Here is a 16,812-nt window from a genome sequence, read left to right as displayed (position 1 = left end):
TCCTGCATGCCATTCTTGAGAAGATAAAATGGCATAATTTACCCTTGCATTGCAATTCTCATTTTTGCCATTGAATGAAGGTCCTAAATAAGTAAATATTTCCTGAAGCATTAGAGGAGTTCAAATTGTAGGGAACTCCTCTGCTGCAGTATGGCTGGGCACAAATGCCGCAGTCTGGCTGGGCACAAAATCACGAGCCACCACACAGCTTGTAGATTCAAACAGCAACTCTTTATTCCCGAACTCACCCCAGCCGTCTACAACCACGTTCTGGGGAAATCCACATTCTCTGCCCAAATCCACTCCCACTGGGTTTCTGTCTCCCCAAAAATACTGTCTGAATCCCGTGAGAACTCAAGGGGAACTCAGGCAGCAGGATACGCCCTATTCCCAGCAGGAATAATCTTAAACCTGGAACGCCCTAAACCCGATTATCCTAAACCGGGAACACCCTAATCCCGGATCCGCCCTGGTCCTTGAGCAAGGTCACCTAACTGCAATGTTGCTGGGAGCCATTAGCCAAGTAGGTATGACAATTTCCTTGCCAGCGTACCCCATGTTGCAGTGACATTGAATGTAGGTGACCTTGTTCAAGGACCAAGGCGGATTAGGGCGTTCCCGGTTTAGGTTCCAGGTTTAAGGTTTAAGATTATTCCTGCTGGGAATAGGGCGTATCTTGCTGCCTGAGTTCCCCTTGAGTTCTCACGGGATTCAGACAGTATATTTTGGAGACAGAAGCCCAGTGGAGGTGGATTTGGGCAGAGAACGTGGATTTCCCCAGAACGTGATTGTAGCCGGCTGGTGTGAGTTCGGGAATAAAGAGTTGCTGTTTGAATCTACAAGCTGTGTGGTGGCTCGTGATTGTGTGCCCAGCCAGACTGCGGCACAATGTCACTGCAAAATGTCCTATTTCCATGAGTCCTTCCACTAAGCAACATGGGGTACGCTGGCAAGGAAATTGTCATACCTACTTGGCTAATGGCTCCCAGCACTCCTCTATCTCTTTTGAAGCAGGGTGGTATAATAGTTTGGACAGACTTCCTGAATTAGAAACCCAGCTTTATTGCTTTCTGATATTCAGTTTGGGGCAATTTAGGGTCTGTGTAACACACTACCCTGTCAGTGTTTTATCCAAGGAAAATTTAATGTAAATTGTTAGCTCATCAATGATGTAAATTTTAACTATTAAAAGGGGTAAAAGAGGTTTCTACAGGAAGTAGCAGGTCAAAAAAACAGGCACTGCTTTTGGCTGAGGGAAAATGGACCATAATGGAAGTAGGAGTGAAGCCCTGCTCTTACTTTAAGGTTGAGATGCAGTTCTCTTGGAAGAACATGTGGCTATTCATTCATTTGTTGAAGGGCACCTAGGTTGGTTCCATAGCTTAGCTATTGTGAATTGAGCTACTATAGATATTGATGTAACTGTGTCACTATAGTATGCTGATTGTAAGTTCTTTGGATATACACCAAGCAGAGGGATAACTGGGTCAAATGGTGGTTCCATTGCAAGTTTTCTGAAGAATTTCCATACTGTGTTCCAGAATGCTTGCACCAATTTACAGTCCCAACTGCAATGATAAATAAAATGTGGTATATATACACAATGGAATATTCCTCAGCCATAAAGAAGAATGAAATTATGGCATTTGCTGGTAAGTGGATGAAACTGGAGACCACTAGGCTAAGTGAAATAAGCCAATCCCCAAAAAACAAAAGTTGAATGTTTTCTCTGATATGTGGATACTAACACACAATAAGGTGGGGGGAGAAAATAGACATTCAGTGGATTAGACAAAGGGGAATGAAGGGAAGGGAGAGGGAATGGGAATAGAAAAGACAGTAGAATGAATAGGACATAACTTTCCTATGTTTGTATATGAATATGGAACCAGTGAAATTCCACATCATAATGCAAGAATGGGATCCTAATTAGAATAAGTTATACTCCATGTATGTATAATATGTCAAAATACACTCTACTGTCATGTATACCTAAAATGAACAAATAAAAATATACTTTTACAGAAAAAGAAAATATGTGGCTACCACAAGAACACAGCCTATTAGTGTCAAAAGACTTTTCAGAAGGTGAGGACCCCAAGCCAGTCTGCAGAAGCATGGAGCTTCTGCAGTGGTCTGGGTATGCAGTTGGAACTCTGTCAAGCTGACCCCTGGGCTCCCTGCTGATAGTAACAATGGAGGACCACCACCTGTTCAGGAAGGGTCTTCCTGAGGTAATGACCCTGAAGCCCCGTTTAGTGCCCTCTGTTGACAAAGACAAACGTTCTGTGGCTCCTGAGAAGGTCAAGGCTCGGTGGGTAGAGTTAAGAGATTGTACAGGTAACTGGCAATTATACGTTCTCTATGCCTTATTTTCATCATCTGGAGACTAGAGATAATAATTTTATTTTCCACATTGAATTATCATAAAGAGTAAATGGATTAATATATGTTTTAGTGCTTAGTTTAGAGGCTAGCTTGTCTATGTCAGCTCTTCCAGTTGGCTCTTATTTATTACCTCATCCCAGGCCAATAGTAGCAGCTAATATAATACAGAAAGATGAGTCACTACCTCTACCCTCATGGAGCCTCATCTTTAATAACATTGTCAGACTTGATATGCTTCCTGTTTATATTTTAAGGATCAGTACTATCTCAAACCCTACCTATAGGAGTTTAAAGAACTTATTCCCATAGTAATGTATTACAACATTTTTATCTAGCTTTTTTTTTTAGCACAGAAGTATGCATGATATCTTTCTGTTTGATTCTTTAAGAAGAGAAATCAGTGAATTCATTCCTTCAGCCAATATTTATTGACTACCTACTTTGAGTCAGGCTGTGTTCTCTAGGGCCTTGGGACAGAGAGTGAGTAAGATAAAATAAAACAAAGATTCTATTCTTGTGAAGCTTAGGGGGCTGAAGGAGATGGGCAATAAATAAATAAAAATATAGGATCATTGATAAATACTATGGAAAAAAGTGAAATTAGGGGCAGAGAAAGACTTGCTTCTTTGTCAAATCTCACTTCTCAAAAAGATGCAAGTTTGTGTGTGTTTTGCTAGTTCCATGGTTATTTTGCAATCCTATGTCAGTTGTGGACATTAGAAATCCCCAGGAGAGCCTGTGCTGGGTAAGTGTTCCCTTTGCACATATTATGGTTAAATTTGAGTGAGATCCCCCTTTTAAAAAAATTTTGTATTTGTAGATGGACATAATTATTTTATATTTTTCTGTGTGGTGCTGAGGCTAGAACTCAGTGCCTCACACACGTGCTATGCAAGCACTCTACCACTGAGTCACAACCCCAGCCTGAGATTCCCCTTTAAAAAAAAAAAAATCCTCCCTTCACATGTTAGGAACTCTCAGAGGTCCTTCAGTCAATTCAGATTCAGTGTAGCTATTTGCACATATACAATGGGTTATAAAACCCTCTCCCAGTTGACATCCTTTATTCTCTCTTAACTGCCAGACTAGTGGTGATTATATCTGATGAGTTGCTAAACTCAATCTTTTTCACCTGTCTGTCTGAATACCAGCATCTCCTTAAATCTGTGTGAGGGGCCTCCATGTTAAATTTGCTTTTAAAAATTCTTCCACTTTTAAATATTCATGGGAATGGCTGATCTCCAGCCTATGAAATAAAGGTACAAGTTTGAGACTAATCTCTTCCATTTAATTCCCCCATTCCAGAGACTTTAGAAACAGGTCTGAAAATTATAGGAACCACAAATTTAAAAAGTGTTAGTTTGATGTGTCTGAAATTAATGCTTTAATTTATTCACCACAGAATGTCTTCACACATCGCTGTTTTCTGTAATTTATACCATATACTGTCTACTCCAGTTAATGTGTGAAGCATGGTTAAATTATGCCTAAAAAGGAACATGAAAACCATCTACATGATGGTGATGGGAAAAAGGGTCTAACTAGGAATAATGGGGCAAAATTTAAATGAGACAAATTGGAATAGAAGTTTCAGAAAAACTGTCAGGTATTTAAGACATGCCTGACTGGAATAATCTCCTCAGAAATAAGACTTTAAAACACTTAAGAGTAAGTCTACTAGAAATGGATTAGCAAAGTTCTAGAAAATATTTCTGTAGGGAATGCACAATTATATATGTCATCTAAAAATTGGATCAAATAATCAGATAACCTTTCATGTGTCTCGTATCTTCCATTTTTCAGTCTTTGGTTAATCATGTCAAAGGAGGTTTGGGATAAAGATCAAATGAACAATTCCATAGAAAAGAGAGGCATATTTTGTCAATATTATCTCATTTTGTTCTTTCCCCTGATATGTCTGACATGTTGAATGGGACTCTCATTCATTTTTTTAATGGCTAATTTAATGCTGGTGAAGGGTGCCAAACAGATAACCAGGAGGCGGAAGTCCATTGTACTCTTCCCTGACTTTGCTCCTCAGTCTCATTCTAAAGGAGTCTGTGTAAGGGCTGTCAAGGCAAGATGATCTTTAGGTGGTTCAGTGTTGTTTTGTTTTTATTTTTGAGATTACTAATGCAATACTAATTAGTGTTTTTAAATGTTAGCAATTCAGAAATTGTATTAAGCCACTACCTATGTGCAAAGCAATTGGTCTGATTTCAAGTATTGTAGAAAATACATATAGGGAAGGATGGCTCCTGCCTTCAAAGAGTGTACCCTTGAGTAGCCATTAAAGTGAGAAAGAGGCTGGGGATGCACCTCAGTGGTAAAGTACTTGCCTAGCAGGTACCAGGCTCTGTGTTTAATCCCCAGCACCACAAATTAAATAAAATGAGAAAAATGTTGTCTTTTTAGTAGTGATGGGCCATCACTACTGAAACACTAGAAGCAAAATGGGAATGGAATTCAGATAGGTCAGGGGTCCGAGGGTGTGCAGAGGGGAAGGCAGCAGGAGGCCTCAGAGGAGGAGGAGAATTGGGTAAGTATGGGTTTATTTCCCTCTGACATGCTTGATGGATTTGTTTTTACTGAGATTTCAGTAGAATAACTTTAAAAAAGAGAGTAGAAGATGTGAAATAGCTTTTGGAGTTCTGCAGAGGAGCGGTAAGCAGGACAATCTCTAACCTGCTTCTGCATAAGCCTTTGCTCTGAAGTTTCATCCTGCTCCTTTCATCCCACACTTTCTGAGGGCCTCTCTGGTCCCTGCTGTGTCCTTAGGGAAGCCCTGCCTTCACTGAGATGGCACCTCATCATTGAGGTGTGAAGGGGACACTTCTCCAAGTGTCCCCAGACTATTCGGGCAACAGAAATGGTTATAGAAGAAATGGGTAGGGCAAAATTAAATGAGACAAACTGAAATCAGAGTTTCAGAAAAAACCGTCAGAGTGCGATAAGCACCTCAGAGAAGCCTTTAAAACATTCAGAGTATGTATTCTAGAAACAGATTAGACAAAGTTCTAGAAAGTATTCTTGGAGGCACAGGAAGCACTTCGCCACTCAGCACCCACCGTGGCTACTGCTGTCTGTACTGAACTACTGTGTAATTGATTGGTGTAGGCCTTATCCCTTTCTCACTGCATTAATAGGTGATCTATCTCTTTTTCCTCCACGGAGTGGCTTACAATTGAATTCTGTACTCAGAAACACTTCTAGGAGATCTATATCTTACGCAATAAGTTAGCTTTTAAAAACAGGAAAGCAGAACAAATTGGATATATATCATGACAGGTGATTTTTCTGGTTCCATAATTTGATTATTTGTAATTAGTTATCTATATAGATGCATTTATACACCTCCCATAATTACTTATTTAATTTCTAGTGTTTATAATTTCATAACAAATGAAATATAAATATATTCCATATTGGCATATAAAATAATGATTTAGTCATATGCAGTTAGACTGCCACAGCTTCAATCTCTGCTAAGAATTTGGATTAGATTCCTGTTTTTTTGTTTTTTATGGGAATGATCAAGATTGAAGATAAGAAAGTGAGAATTAGTCAAATTAGACTATATTTATCACTTCAGATGTTCACTTTTCTTCTCAATCTGTATTAATATTTTTCAAGACAAAAACAATCATGAACTTTTCAGCACTTCTGTGATTCCCATCCCCTCCCTCTTTTAAGTTTTCTTGCTTCATGCAGTTACATTTTATGATAGTATCTTTGATCTACATGTTTTCTTGATTTGGCAAAGCAGATCTTCAGATTTTAAACATTCTTACAAGTACTTTCTTTAAAAGTGAGCTCATCTGTACAAGTTCTGCTGACAAGTAAATTTTCACATGGCTACAATCTCATATACTCCTTAAGGACAGCTGACTTGATCTCTGTAGCATACCTATAAAACAGTTTCAACTGCTTAAGTAGTTTCATGCTCCAGACTGTTTCTGTCTGACCCAGCTGTTTTCAGAGACTGATTTTGTTTTTGTTTTTTTTTTTTAGGGTTTTTTTTTTTTTTTGATAGCCTGATGCTTTAGGTAGGTATTTTTTTTTTTTTAATGGGGTGGGCAACTCAAGTGATAGTACATTCCTAAGAATTTTCATTTTTAACACAAGGCATTCACTTTTGGTTGCTATTCTTCTTGCCAATTGTCATAAATTAGTAGATCTAGACGATGGGGATCCAAAAGGAACACTCAGTTGAATTTGAATATCACATACAAAATGAATCTTATCCTTTTTTTGTTGTTGTTTTTGCATAAGTGTGTTCCATGAAATATTTGGGACATATTTACACTAAGAATTGTTTTTTTAATGTGAAATTTAAATTTAAGTTAACATCCTGTGTTTTATTTGGGAATCATATCATAGGTAGGAATTTCTGCAAAGTTCTAGAAGAATATGTGGGATGAAAACTATCACAGTAGCTGGTTGTTGAATTGTGGCCCCAGGTGCTCCATGTTATATACTATTATTAGCAAAGCCTTTTTACTTTGTAATGGACCCTGTTAATATTTCTGCAACAAAATTAATGAATGTTCATATACTCTGGAATCAATTGAAATTATAAGTATACATATAAATAGCTCATTTCAGGTTTTGCCAGTAAATTAATTGTCAAAAATATTTTTCAGAAATTTTCTGGATTTTAAAATTTGTAGTGATTTTTTTTTACCTGCAATTTAATTTGTACTTATGGAACCTATGGGCATAAAACATAACTGAGAGAAGATATGGCATGACTGGGAAGGAAGAAAGCTTCACAGAAGAGGTGGTTGTAAAAAGATTAGTTAGGAAGGATATTCCAAATCAAAGAAACAGTGTTGGAGGAAATTTAACACCCATTCATGACAAAATTCTTAGCTAACCTAGGTGTACAAAGGAATTTCCTTGATTTGATAAAGAGTAACCCTACAGTTACTCTTTTTAACAGTGAAACACCAAATACCTTCCCACTAAAATCAAGGACAAAAGAATTTCTAATTCTTATTCAATTTCTAATTTTTATACCTCGTAAGAAAAAGAAAGACAAAGATAAGTAGTAAAACTATCCCTATTTACAATTGACATGAATGTTTATATAAAACAGTAGTTATCATAAAAAAATGTTAGTTACAAAGGGGAAAAACAGAAGCTTAAAGAGTGAAGAAGCCTGATAAACACCATCTTACTCAAATTTCCAAAAATAGTATTACCAATAACAGGACAGTTTGAAATCAGAATCACCTGGTAGCCTGTATGAGAAGAACATATTACCACCTCTGTGACAATCCTGTCAAAGATTGATAACCTGAATTTAATCATGGGGGAACATTTTTAAAAGCCAAATTGAATGGTACTCTACAAAATAATTGCTGTTATTTTTAGAATTATCAAGGTCATGAAAACTAAGGAAAGACTAAAGAACTACTAAGGGACCAAAATGTATACCAGATTGGAGGAAATTAAAGATACATGGCAAATAAATGCAACATGTGGTTGTGAACTGCTCCTTTTGTTATTAAAGACAGTTTTGAGGGCTGGGTTTGTGGCTCAGTGATAGAGCACTTGCCTCGCACGTGTAGGTCACTGGATTTGATCCTCAGCACCATGTAAAAATAAATAAATAAAGGTATTGTGTCCAACTACAACTAAAAAAAAAAAAAGAAAGTTTTGAGACAACTGAAGAGATTTAAATGGGTAGAAGGGTTAAATGTATTAATGCAATGTATTAATGGTAATGTCCTAATTCTGATGGTGTTGGTGTGACTGTGCAGGCAAATATCTTTGTCCAAGGAAATTTACACTCAAGTATTTGCCAGTAAAGCTGGTAGGTTTTTAGATTTAGTAAGTTATGATTCTACCATCTGTTTTCCATTTTCCAAATTTTATTTTTAGGTTTATTTTTTGTCAGTTCTCTTATCTATTGTTTTTCTTTTATGCTCTCCATTTTTTTTGTGTGTGGTTATATATTTTTAGTCCTTTAATATTATTTTTGTTTCCTTGCAGAAATGAGTAGACAAAAATGCTTCTATTTAAGCTGCCATGAAAAACTGGAAATCCCTCTGTGGTTTCCTAAAAGGTAGTGTGATTTGGAGAGGTAGAGTGAAAAAAGGAGGGTATCATAACAGAAGAAAAAGCAGCAGGGTAGAGAGAGGAGACAAACACAAGATACCTAGATATCATTATTTAAACACAATCATAATACTTTATATTCTTGTATATGAATCCCTAATTAGCATTTATGTTTAATTGCTCTGCTCTGCAGAGAATATAAAAATTTTTTGCTTAAACCCATTTGGATTATCATAAAGTAATCTATGCTTTTCTGCCACTTAAAAGTCAGTTCTCCTCAACAAAAGATTAGCAAATCAAATCCAAGAATGTATAAAAAGTACACTATGACCATGAAGGATTTATTCCAGTTGTACAAGTCTAGTTTAATTTTTAAATCAATGAATGTAACTTATCACATCAACAAGCTAAAGAAGAAAAATCATGATTGTATCAACAGATGCAGAAAAATAGTTTGACAAAATCTAGCTCTCATCCATGAAAAAAACTAGGAACAGAGAGAACTTCATCAACTTAATATAGAATATCTACAAAACCCTACAACTAACATACTTAATGTTGAGATGCTAGATGCTTTCCCACTAAGATCAGGAAAAAGACAAGTATGTCTGCCCTCATCACTCCTATTTAACATTGCCCTGGAAGTCTCAGTTAATGCCAAGACAAGAAAATGAATTTAAAGGTCTACAGATTGGGAGGCAAAAAGTAAAACTGGCTTTGTTGGCAGATGACATGATTGTTGGTAGAGAAATCCCAAAAAATCAACAATGAAAACCGGAATTAATAAGTGATTATAGTAACCTTGCAGGATATAGGTTAATATACGAAGTCAACTGTATTCTAACTAGAAATGAAGAAGTGGAACTTGAAATACATAAAACCATTTACATTTGTGCCTGAAGGGGAAATATTTAGCTATAGTTTAAGAAAATATGCATAAGTTCTATAGTAGGAAAACTACAAAACTCTGATGAAAGATCAGTTAGATTAGATTTAGATCAAGAGAGGACACTATGCACATGAATAGGAAGACAGACTCATCTCATTGTCAAGCTGTCATTTTTTTCTGCTTCTGAATTCAATGCATTCCTAAAGAATAGAGAACATAGAAATAGATCCATATAGCTATAGCCAAACTGATATTTTGCAAAGGAATAAGAGTAATTTGATGAAGAACAATCTTTCAACAGGTGGCACTGGAATACTGGATATCCACGTGCAAAAACAAAAATAAATCATTATAGACCTTTTCCATACTTTTTACAAAAGTTAACTCAAAATGAATCATGGACCTAAACATAAAACTCAAAGCTATAAAACTTCTAGATGATAATATAGAAGAAAATCTAAGTGATTCTGGGTTTGTAATAACTTTTCGGATACAGTGCCAAAAGCAAAATCCATAAAAGAAAAAAAACTGATAAGTTGAACTTTTATTAAAAGTTTAAAAATAAAAATACCTCATGTTTTGTAAAAGATACTGCTTCAGACAGTGAAATGACAAGGCACATACTGAGAGAAAAGAATATTTGCACAACACCTGTCTGATCGAAGTCGGGTATCCAGAATGATATAGAACTCTTAAAACTGAACAAGAAAAAACAACCTGAATGAAAAATGGGGAAAAGGCCTGAATGGACACCTCACCAAAGAAAACACCGATGACAAATAAGCATGTGAAGAGATGTTCAGCATTATATGTAATTAAGGAATTACAAATTTAGATAACAATGATTCTTCTACACACCTACTAGAACAGCTAAAATCCAAAAACACTGGCAACGATCTGGTGAGCAGACAGAGAGCAACAGAAAGTCTCATTTTTCGTTAGTTAAAATAGAAAATACAGCCACTTTAAAATATAGTTTAACATATTCTAAACATATGATCTAGCAACCATACTCCAATGAGTTAAAAATTTATGTCCCCCTAAAGCCTGTATGCAAATGTCTGTAACTGTTTGCCAAAACTTGGAAAAAAACCAAGATGTCCTTCAATAGGTGAAGGATAAATGTGACTGTGATATAACCATAAAATGGAATATTATTATTCAGTGATGAAAGGAAATGAATTATTATGACCCACACCTCACAAAACAGAGCTTTAACTGCATATCACTAAGTGAAAGAAGCCAATCTGAAAAGTTCACTCTATGATTCTAACTATCTGACAGTCTAGAAAAGGCAAAACTGTGAATACAGTAAAAAGATCTGTGGTTGCCAAGGGTCACAGGGAGAGAGAAAAAGATGGGTGAATAGGTGAACCACTGGGGATTTTTAGGGGAGTGAAACCTACTATAAATGGCAGGTGCATGAGATTAAACACTTCTCAAAACCCACAAAATATACAGCACCTGAATGTGAACTATAGACCTAGTTAATTATAATGCATCCACATTGGCTTTATTATAGAATGTGCACTACACTAGTGCAAGATGTTAACAGAGAAAATGGAAAACAGAGTAAGAGGATCTGGAAACTCCAATTTCTGCTTATTTTTCTGTAAAGCTAAAGCTGCTCTATAACATAGTATTACATAAAATTTTAATTAAGAGAATTATTAACTTTATAAGGAACTTTTTGCAGTAAGAGAAATATCTATACCTCGATCATGTTGGTAGTTATGTATGTGTATACATTCATCAAAATTCATTTATTTGTACACTTACACTTAATACATTTCACTATGCAAATATACATTTCCTGGTATGTAAATTTTACCACAATTGTAAAATTGTTCAACTCTTTATTATCATTTGTTGCTTGTTTTGGCCACAGTCAACCAAATGCATCACTGAAAACCTAAAAGAAAGCAGGACCCAGCTACAAGTTGAGTGTCTTTGGCCTTGAGGAGAAAAAGGAACTGCCACGTTTTTGAGTGACTCAATGGTTGGAGAATAGCTCTCTCAAATGTATTCTCTGGAAGAGCTAGTCTTCTTTCAGATTAGCTTACATGCAGAGGGAAAATTCTAGTTCCGGGTTTCAGATTTAGTCATAAGACCCCACACCTTGCCACCAAACCTGCTCTGAAATGCTATCTGCATGGATAGCTCTTCTGAAACAGTCTAGAAGTCACTAGTTTCCAGCATCCAGACATTCTTACCCAGCAGAATTTACTTAGGTAAAGGTACAATATTTCTCATGAGGCTGTAATAGTGACATCTTTGTGTACCTTAATGATGACAAGAATGAAAAGATAAGCGGGGATCCAGAAAGTAACTACTGGATTTATGTAAAAAAGCTCTCTGAATTCATCTCTCCTGAATACTCACTTTTGTGCTATTTATGGCTTTTCCACTACCTCTTTCTGGTTAGTATCCAGAAATACTATGTGCTCAGCAACTGGTCACATCTGTGTAGGAGCTCAGGCTTCCCAGGAATATGTACCCTCTTAAGCACCACAGGAGACATTGTGTTACAAAGCCATGGTCAGTGAGTACCAAATAACAGGGGAATGATTCTGATGGGAGGTATCCTGACTCTCCTATTTTACACCTATCCATGTGACAGAGCCTAAGACCCTCCATAACTACAAGCCTCATACCCCTTGTTTCTCAGACTTGTTTTTCACTGTGAATGCTATTTCACACTAAGGACACACCCAGCTTTTATGTGGCCTCAAGTAAATGAAGAACAAGGTTGATGTTGCTCACCACCACTAAAACCAGTTCCAACTCTCTCCAACAAGAGGGACACAGATGGAAGATACTCATGGGAAACTCACACTCCTTGGAGACCAATTCCATCTTCCATCAGGAAAACCCATATGGGGAAGTGACCTATCCTGTCTAATAGGAGGGACTTACTGGAGATTACCTGACTATCTATAAATTAGTGGGTATTCCTAGCATCTGAGTCTCAGACTCAATGCAAATGCAAATATCCTTCTCTGATATTTTGGCCACAACCTAGACACCAAGTATTTATTTCATGATATCATTCTGCTTTGAGGAAGTATTTATAATCCTTTTGGTTTTGATCCCTTGCCTCCTCCTCCTTTTTATGGCCACATACTCTTCCCTCCAGTCTCATGTTTGATGCTGTCCGTTGAGCACAGTCGTCTGATTTTTTTCACAACAATTTGCATTTTCCCTTCTGATTAAGTGTAATTCCACCTCTCAACGTGTCTGCTTGGTCCAGCCTAGCCCCTGCAATGCCTGGTATTACCTCCTTATGGCAGATATTTTCACCCTGACATGAAATAGAAACCACATATAAGAAACTAATATATGAGTCCACCATCCACTGTAAGGACAACACCATCTTAACAATTTTCACCTCTTTCCCCTCCATAAAGTCCTGATCTAGTGACATTCATGATAAAGGTCTGTAGAGAGCAGAGTGAGAGAATACCTAAGGATGAACAACTTAGGATAGGGTACAGAAAAAAGGTGTGTGTAATGCTGGTAAATGTAGGAAGTTTTAAATAATACATTTGTCATGCTCTGAGTTCTAGTCTCTGCATCTTTTCATTTATGATTTCTATCTGTCCCTGACACTAACTTGTCTTCTCTTGGCTGGATCCATGAACCTTCAGGCTATCCTTCTTGGCTTACCCCCTCCACTTGGCATTTTGATAATAGCCTTTATTGTCTCTCCCCAATTTGCTCCCCACCCTGATTTTCCAATATGGGACACTGATGTCTTTCTCCATGAACTGGTTCAGTTCTCACTTGACTACTATGCTCCTTAACACCCCAGTTCCTCTTACCAGCAATAAAGTACTTAGAGTAGGGCCAATACCCTCTATGACAAATTTAGAAAGGTGGTTAAGTAATGGGATAAGGGAGTTAAGCAAAGAGATAGGAAAAAGTGGAAAAAGTGAAAATATCAGGGAAGAACCATGGAGGAAGAGGATGAATTATAAAGTTCAGGTAATATTTGGGGGATAAGACCATTGAAAGAATGAGGATGAAGTCAATGGAGTTCCATGAAGAACAAAAATAGGTGAGAGCTGAAAATAGGGAAAGAGAAGGGCTATGCTGTTCAGAGGTGAGGTGTGTAATAGGAGAAGGTAGGAAAGATGGGATTCAGGGCCATTCCAAGACTAAATTATAAGATGGGCAATCAAAGCGATTAGCAAATGACTGCCATGAAGGGTGCTAAAATAGTTCATGCATCCAAGAAGGGTATATTCTAAAAGATGGCTTATATAAGTACAAAAAAATAAAGCAAGGTAGATCATGAATTATATCGAGAAAAGTACAAATAAAGGGTGGTGGGGATACACAAAAAGATATCATAACATGTGACACTTAGCGATCTGCCTTATACGGGTAGGTGCTCAAAGCCATCTCAGGAGAGAAGCGGGCTTGCAAAGCACTGTAGTACATATGGGATTTTCAATTCCACTAGCCTTCAATTCTCTAATTTCAATACTGGATGCACCTTAGAATTCTCTGAGAAGCTTTTAAAACTACTGATGGCCTTCCTTCCCCTTCAGCAACTCTAATGTAATTGGTTGGGAGTGAGGTGTGGATATTAGTGTTTTCCGAGCACTCCCAGTAATGCTAGTGAATAGTCAGGGCTGAGAACCTCTGGTCTTTATGTTTTCCCCCGTTGGAAGGTGAGGAGCTTAGAAATCAAGGGGGGCGGGAAATAGAAATCTGGAAATAGGAGGTAGAGAGTCTAGATCTAACACCAGTGCCCATTAATAAATCTCCAATAATTTCTTCCCATCAATGCAATAAAAATGGAATTTAAACTCAGAGTAATGCATTATTTCTACCTCTTATCTCCCTCAACAATTTCAAGACTAAAATTTAGAGGTACTTTAATAGGTAGTTACTACATACATATGTTTAATTACCAAAAATATTCAGCAATCAAGAGAAAATCATGTTATTTTAAATAACGCATTATATAATGTAAAGTCTACTTATAGTAATGAATTCATGCATTTTGACAGTTTATCTCATTTGTTTCTGAATCTCTGCAGTTAAGTATTATCTTTGCAAATGACTGATTTAATATCACAGCTTCCTGTGTGATGAGCCATTTATTCCTCTTTTATTTTTTGTATATTTCTTTTGCAATATTTTTGTATATTTCTATATCATTTTGTATATTTCTATACTTTTGTATATTTCTATATCATTGTTGGCATGCTAAAATCTGTTATATGATGAGTAAATATTATTATTTTAATGTAAGAAGAAAAATCTCTGCTTTTATTTCCATAAATAGCCTGGAGGTTCCTGGATCCTGCCTACTTTTAACCCATTGTTTAACTGACCTGATGATGGAACAGAAATAAAATATATGGAAGAACATAAATAAATATATGAGGAATTGGTGCTGGGCTCTTGTTGCTTCTAAGGGGATGAAGAAGACATAGAAGAGTAAACTGCAGCTTCTAGCATCATAACTGCTAAATAAATGTTTATTGAAAGAATGAAAAAAATGGATGAATGAATTATAAAACTGGAAAATGACTATAATGATCTGTAAAATCATTGAGTACTTACCATATACCAGGCACTGTTTTAGCCCTTTATGGATGTCATCATTTTTAATCAATACACTAATTCTATTACATAGGAACTATTTCTTGTTCTCCATTTTACAGATGAAGAAACCGAAGTTCAGAAAGATTAAGTAATTAATAGTATCAAGGCCCTGTCCCTTTTATAGCTCTGTAGCATGTTCCTAATTTCATAGCCCTGGGGCAGGTCACCTAATTTCATACCATAATAGCCACTCTTACTGAGCCAGCCAAGGTGGTCTATTTGTCTTTTCTGTTTTTATTGCCACCTGCTGGTGATGGTATCTGCTTTTACACTATGATTGTCTCTTCCAGCTCCTTTTATTTGTGACTTCTTATTCCAAAGGTTGTTGGCACCAATTGTCAGTGTACCTCTTCAGCCTTAACTTGGAATAAGAATAGGTCAGAACAGGCTGTCGATTTCAAACACAACATCAAGACCAGTCCAGTGCTTGGGTTTCAGGCCTGTGGATTTCTGTCTGGATTTTCACCCCGGTTATCTTAACCTTGTAAGCAAAAGCAAAATCCTGCTCATGTTCTGTCCAGCCAGTTTACAGTTTATTGACATTATGGAAGCCTTCAATTCATAAATTCTGTTGTATTTGGTCTAATCTAAAAAGATGTGATGCTAGCTGTAGGTTTTTTTTTTTTTTTAGAGAGAGAGAGAATTTTTTTTTAATATTTATTTTTTAGTTCTCAGCGGACACAACATCTTTGTTGGTATGTGGTGCTGATGATCGAACCCGGGCCCCTCGCATGCCAGGCGAGTGCACTACCGCTTGAGCCACATCCCCAACCCAGCTGTAGGTTTTTAAAATAATAATTTTTTTCCAATTTGCTGTGAATGGGCTTTTTTTTTTTTTTTTGTCAGTGCTTTTTTCCTACATCAGTTAATGTGGTCATGTGGGGTTTTTTTTCTTTAGTCTTTTGATATAATGGATTATACTGATTGGCTTTTGAATGTTGATCAACCCTTGAATATCTGAAATAAAGCCCACATTTTCATAGTATAGAATTATTTTATACATTAATTCATTTTGCTAACATTTTGTTGAAGAATTTTGTGTCTAACTTCATGAGAATTATTGGCCTATAGTTTTATTTTTCTGGTTCTGGTATTGTGGGAATGCCTATCTCATAAAATGAGTTGGGAAGTATCCTCTCTTCCATTTATTCCTATTTTCTGGAAGAAACTATGCAAAATTGGTGTTAAATACTTATGTAAATATTTGGTAAGTTTTCCGGTGAAACTGTCAGGACCTGGAGATGTGTTTTCATTCCAGATTTCTATGTATTGTGTTTTCATTTTCATTCCACTTTCTAGTTTCCCTTATGATTTCTTGGACTCTGTGGGTTATTTACAAGTCTGTTGCTTATTTTACAAGTTGTTGGTAATTTTGTAGATATTTTTCTGCTACTAATTTCTAGTTTAACTCCATTTTTTCAGACCATACATTGCTGACTTTAATTCCTTTAAATTTTGAGATTTGTTGAATATCCCAGAATATGTTCTATCTAACTGTATGTTTCAAATGAACTTTTTAAAAAAGAGTTATGTGTTCTGCTGTTTGGAGTAGAGTGTTCTGTAAATCTAAATCATTGTCACGTTGGTTGACAGTATTCAAAGTTCCCATAACCTGACTGTCTACTTGTCACATCAGTTACCTATACTGATGAGTGGAAATCTGTGATAAAGATTTCTATTCAGCTCTAACAATTTTTGCTGCATGTACTTTGATATTACGTTACTAGGTAAAGGCATATTGAGGTTGTTATGTCCTCTTGGTACACTGATATCTTTGTCATTATGAAATATTCCTCTATAGGCAGGGGTTGTGGCTCAGTGGTAGAGTGGTTGCCTAGCATGTGTGAGGCACT

The 16,812-nt window shown here is 36.5% G+C and overlaps 1 long non-coding RNA gene across 1 annotated transcript; it reads left to right on the top strand.

The window, feature by feature from the left end:
- Positions 1 to 511: 511 nt before the first annotated feature.
- On the top strand, positions 512 to 16,495 carry LOC124085039 (uncharacterized). Its single transcript, XR_006849318.2, has 3 exons — positions 512 to 1,652; positions 2,026 to 2,234; positions 14,637 to 16,495. It is a non-coding gene; the product is annotated as an uncharacterized LOC124085039 (long non-coding RNA).
- Positions 16,496 to 16,812: the final 317 nt, after the last annotated feature.

Source organism: Marmota monax, unplaced genomic scaffold, assembly GCF_021218885.2.
Source record: "Marmota monax isolate L192 unplaced genomic scaffold, Marmota_monax_Labrador192_F-V1.1 WCK01_AAM20220418_F8-fsc00090, whole genome shotgun sequence".
Lineage (NCBI taxonomy): Eukaryota > Metazoa > Chordata > Mammalia > Rodentia > Sciuridae > Marmota > Marmota monax.
This window is presented reverse-complemented; position numbering and strand designations above follow the sequence as displayed.